Source organism: Gavialis gangeticus, unplaced genomic scaffold, assembly GCF_001723915.1.
Source record: "Gavialis gangeticus isolate Ggan-Ray unplaced genomic scaffold, GavGan_comp1, whole genome shotgun sequence".
Taxonomy (NCBI): domain Eukaryota; kingdom Metazoa; phylum Chordata; order Crocodylia; family Gavialidae; genus Gavialis; species Gavialis gangeticus.
Window position 1 is genome coordinate 11928889 of NW_017728980.1, and position 5327 is coordinate 11934215.

General features: G+C 50.3%; 1 protein-coding gene across 1 annotated transcript in view; it reads right to left on the reverse strand.

Annotated features, from left to right (window-relative positions):
• The window catches only part of GRIK4 (glutamate ionotropic receptor kainate type subunit 4), a 236848-nt gene extending 232463 nt beyond the window's left edge, over positions 1 to 4385 (reverse strand). Inside the window, 1 exon segment of the mRNA XM_019510059.1 lies at positions 4017 to 4385. The gene's annotated coding sequence lies outside the window, so the exon portion shown is untranslated.
• Between the last annotated feature and the right edge of the window lie 942 nt (positions 4386 to 5327).

Genomic DNA, 5327 nt, shown 5'->3' on the forward strand with positions numbered 1-5327 from the left:
TGGGCTACCGTTTGCTGCCAAAAGAAGCAGAAGAGGACAAGGCAGCCTGCAGTTTAATGGGGAGACAGGACACACCCCTACTGCCAAGGTGCAACCCCCACATCCCACCCCATTGAGACGGAGGGGCTCTGCCATGCTTGAGGAAGGAGGGTCGCGTCTCAGCACTGGGTGGAGATAGCAGGCAATCACATAGGGCAGGAGATACAGGGTGAATGACTGACCTTCAGAAAAGAAACACTGGGGGAGCTTTTGGGCCACCGCCTCTATTGGCATGAATCAGTTCACAGCCCCTTACAATCAGCCTCCGTTCAGCTTACACACTTGCCGGACAAGGCGTCCGCTGTCCAGGCCTCATGCCCCCTGTCCCAGACACAAACCATACCAAGTGAATCGCGATTCGCCTCTCCCAGAGACGTAAATGGCTAAGCAGCTCCTGCTAGAATTTGGACCCGGAGCCTCTGGGCGTTCAACGCCAGAGGCTGAGACACCCTTTCAACCTGCACCCCTCTTCCCTTCCCATATGCTCCAGTGCAGTTTGGCTTGGACCCTTTGCCCATGCACCCAGTTGGCCTTGCTGGGTCTGATGCCTGTGGAGAACACTTGCACCCTGGCTCTGTCATCTCTGAGAAACCAATAAAGGTTTAAAAAAAAAACCAAAACCACCCAACGGGCACAAGCAATCCCGACGATCATGAGCAATAACATTCCTCTTCCAACAGTATGTTAACTGACTGATAAAGGAAACAGTCTGGCAGCATTAAAACCTTTCATGCTCAGCCCCCTGTCACCCACTTCCCTACATGCTTCGTCTGCCGGCCTTCTCTCATGAAACGGATGGCATCTTAAGTAGAAATTGGTCTCAGGAGGGAAGGGCGGTAAGGGGGCACAGAATTATAAAATCCCTCTTTCTTGAGCTGACAGCAGCCCTTTCAGGCCAACTGATGCTCAAAAGGCCTGTGCAGATAGATATGTATTTTTATGACAGCCCCAAAATAAAATCCTTTTAAAAGTTCCTTTTCTTAGGTACTTTGGCATAATTAAAGTCTTCCATCAAATTATACCTAAAATCTTCCTATGAGAAGCCTTTAATTTCCATTTACTTGGTGTAACTTCATCCAACAGATGAACTCTGTGTGTGTGTGGGGGGGGGGGGGTTGTTGTTGGGGTTTTTTTTTTTTTTCCCCCTTCCCCAAACACATTGGGCTGGTGGACTTTAATTTGATTTTTGCCTGACACGAATTTTGGCCGGCACAACACCCTGCCAGCAGAGCGCAGCTGCGATGGGAACCACAGACCCACTAACTTCGACACTCTGCACTTAATCAGCTCAGGGCTGCAGGAGTGTAGCCCAGCCAACAGAGCCAGACACCCGGCTCCACACTCCCTCATTGCAGACGAACCACAAAGGCTGGAGCTCTGGCAAGTCTTTGCTCATAGCAGAGTTTTAAATCTTAATCAAAAGAGGGGAGTCTGCAAGACTGGCCTTTGCCTTCCAATGTAGATTGCAATGATTTCTGATTGACAGATACAGTCCCTTCAATTATTGTGGCTTTTTGAATGGATAAAGCTATGTAACAAGCCGGTTATTTTCCAACAGTCACCATCCCCGTGCTGAAGGCTGCCGATCAAGATCCAACATAGCCGTGGGACGGTGCCAGCGCTGCAGACTTCCTTTTCATTGCAGAGCGCCTGCGGACAAAACTCTGGAGACATCAGGGTCAACTGCCAAACTTCAAGGACCCACCGATGGGAGGGAGACCCAACTAATGGACATTAACTTTGAACGACCACAGGACTGAGAGCAAGGAGAGCAGGTGGGAAGGGACAGGATCTTTTTTTTGGCTTCCCCACAACCTAGTGCGCAGTTCAGAGAGGGACAAAGTTGTGGTGGTGTCAGGAGATGTTGGCAGGAATTGGCCAGTTACTCTTGCTGACATGGACTCCATCTAGCATTTGGCTTGGACATCCATCCCAAGGGCTTTGCAAGCCACTTCCCCGTTGTCTGGCTGGGGTTGGAAGGTGTCTCTACATTTACACTGCTTTAAAGCTAAGTCCCCTCCAGGACTTGAATGAGATGAGACTCCGCACTGGGGCCTCGCAGGCAGCAGGTGCTCTGTAACCCCAGGAAGCCCTGGGGGCTGCCCTCATGAGAAGCTGGGCTGGCTTCAAGGGATGCTTGGAGAGACCGCACCGCGGCTGGCACCTTGCACAAAGCCCCTTGTTAAAATGCACGCCTGCGCAGCCTCCGAGAGGAATTAGGTGATGGTGCAGCACTGGCCTGCACAGCGGGTGCTGCAATTTGTATTCAGAGCTGTGGCTCGGTCGTGGGGATAAGCTGATTGCAGCTCGTGTTGGATGTTGTCACAGCAAGAAAAGAGCACAGCACTCAAAGTCTACACACGGGTGCTCCCAGTGGCTCCAAACCAAACAAGCAGCTGGGAATATGTGTGGGGGGGTATCCCCAACTTCTCCCCATGGGAACTCTGGATTTATGCATCCCAGGCCAATGAGCACAGGACAGGGACAGGGCAGCAGCTGCACAGTGCCAAACAGCGACTGGGGCAAGGCTCTTGGCTCTACTGATGACTTGCTGGGTGACCCTGGGGAATTTTCTTTCCCTCTCTTGCCTCAGTTTCCCCATGTGTCAAAAAAGAAGGGGTGATCACTTGTAAAGGGTTACGGGCAAAAAGCAGTAGATAAAGCGCAGGGTAGTAATTGTATGCACGCGCAAGCAGGAGGCTGGGAAGTGAACACTGCCTCTTCCCAGCCCTCTGTAGTGTACTTCTCTCCTAGGATCCCCTTCCCCACCTCCCACTCTCCTTCCTATTCCGACTTTAGCCGATACAGCAGTACCTCAAGGCTTGGCATGAAATTTATGTCCCGGTACACTAGGCTGTATATGGACAAAGCAGAGATATCCTTGCCCAGGTTCCTTATTTAAGAGACAAGACAAAGGAGAAAAAGAGAAACTGAACTAAGTGACTTACCCAGGGTCATTCAAAAGCCAGTGGCAGAGATGATGTTGTGGGGGGAGGGGGACCCTCAGAAGAAAAGAAAAAAAACCCAGACCCCTGCACACTAGAATATGCTAAAATTCATCTCTGTTCATTTTGGGGGTTTTGATTTTTTTTGTTTTAAGCTTCCCACCTGGGCATCGGCACATAGACAAAGAACTGCACCTGGAAGTCCCTTCATTGCCCGGTCCCCAGCATGCTTCACTGTGCATTTTAACCTGAAGCCAAGTCAGTTTGAGTCTTCCTGTTCCCTTTCCGAGTAGCAGGCTCTTTGAAAGCTGGAGCAGTATCAATAAGGCTGGTAACTCATCTGGCATGTAAATCAAATGGGAAGATCTGGGGGAAATTTCTGCTCCAGTGGCTCTCTCCTGTGCTCCACACAAAGCACAATCACCAGTGATTACCAGTTTGAGTGATTCCAATAATTCTCCTGCTGATGGCTCAGGACATGAGATGGGGCATTTGTATCATTACAGCATTGTTATGTCTTAGAACTTCATCTAGAAGAGTGTTGGGATGAAGGTAATTAACTGCATGATATCTAATCTATTTAGCCATCCCACTGCGTCTGCAACTCATCATGAGTAAATAGGGTTTTTCAAAGCCAAGCAGTGATGATTATGGTGGAATATGTGCAGCCCCACTATCCCAAAGCATATTTGCTGGTTCTCAGCGAGAAACCTTCACAGATAGCGCTTAACGGTCACTTCCCCAGTCAACTTGAATATTTTTCTGGACGTCACACTTTGCCACCGGTGGCACTCAAGAAAAAAAATCGAACCATTCCTCTTGAAGCAATTAGCAGCATAACACCCCTGTGAGAGCAAATTGCCCTCTTTTTACAGATGGGGAACAGAGCGCTACAGCAGCAAAATGACTCGCACAAGGTCACACAGGAGATCTGTGGCGGAGCAAGGACTTGAACCAAGCCCTTGGTTAGACTCTACCCACTTGGAAAGCCTGCTCTTCCTCACCAAAGCCATGTGCCTGGAGAAAACGTACATTTTAAAAGATCCCAGGGGATAAGCAAGCACAAGTACACTGCATGAAGGGGGAGACAGGAGATGGCTGTTGAAGATACAAGGGGCAACAGAATTTAGACGAGATTAACTGGCCTTGCAGAACCGGCTGATGTGAGCTCCAGAGGATGATGGATGGCCGATGACACGGCTGGAAGACTTTGGATTTGGCTATAACAAGGGCCATCATCTCGCCCACTGCCACTGGATCTTCAGGCAAACTCGGAGCCAATTCTTGTGCTACAGGGAAGAGTGAAGAGCGGCCAGGGGGAAAGGGGTGCGAGTTTAATCAGCTCGTTCCCACCTCAGGTGCTGTATGGTACAGGGATTGATGAAATGGCAGCTGAAAAGCCACTTGCACCAGCATTTTAAGTGCAGCCAGAAGCTAGAAACAAGGCTGATTCTTCAGGGGTTTCCAACTCCGTCTCTCAGGCTCAAGGGTCACACAATCGTCGTCTTCACAGGCTGTGAATTCCTGGCAACTTCTCAAATGGCCTCTCTGAACCTTTCTGAGGTTCGGTAACGGCCAACACTGTAAATAAGAGCATACACCATCACGTGGGAGGATACTATCTTCATCCATTCCTGTCTGTTGTGTGCCTTCATCCTCCAGTTGTCCAACTTTAATTTCTGCAGGGCTAACACTACATTGTCCAGCCACCTTCGTCTTGGCCTGCCAGGCAGCCTTCTCCTCCCTGGTACCCAAGGAGAACTATCTTTGGTGCGTCCACTCTTGCAACATGGCCCAGCCATTGTAGTCCTCAGGCTTTGTCAACCCCTTCCCAGTGAAATTAATGGGTGGCACCTTTAAATGTACTTAAAAGCATTCAACAACTTGTGGACGTGCCGACAAGGCCACATTGCCCCAAGTGAAGTGTTTTCAGAGCCAGCCAGGAGTGCTCCGGAAGAGTTAACGCCAGTATAAAAATACAGTCAGGACTAAGCCTCCAGCACATGCTCAGAGCTTGTACCTGTGGAGCTGGGAAGCTGTCATCTTGCAGACTATCTGCCTGTTGGGGGCTGAGTCAGCACAACACCGAGCATCCTGGTCCTGATCCAGCCAGGCGTGCAAGCATGCGCTTCGAGGCCGGGTGTGCGAGCAGGCTCATTGATTCCAGTGACACGATTTGTGCTTAGAAGTTAAGTGTAATCTCCTATGCTTGGCTGGCTTGGCAAGCGAGGGCTTAGCACCTGGCAGGATGCAGCCCGTACACAGCACGCAGGAAACAGTGGGTCAGACACTCCTTTGCCAACTGCAGATGCAGAGCAGAGCGCAGAAGGGCACAGCGCAAAG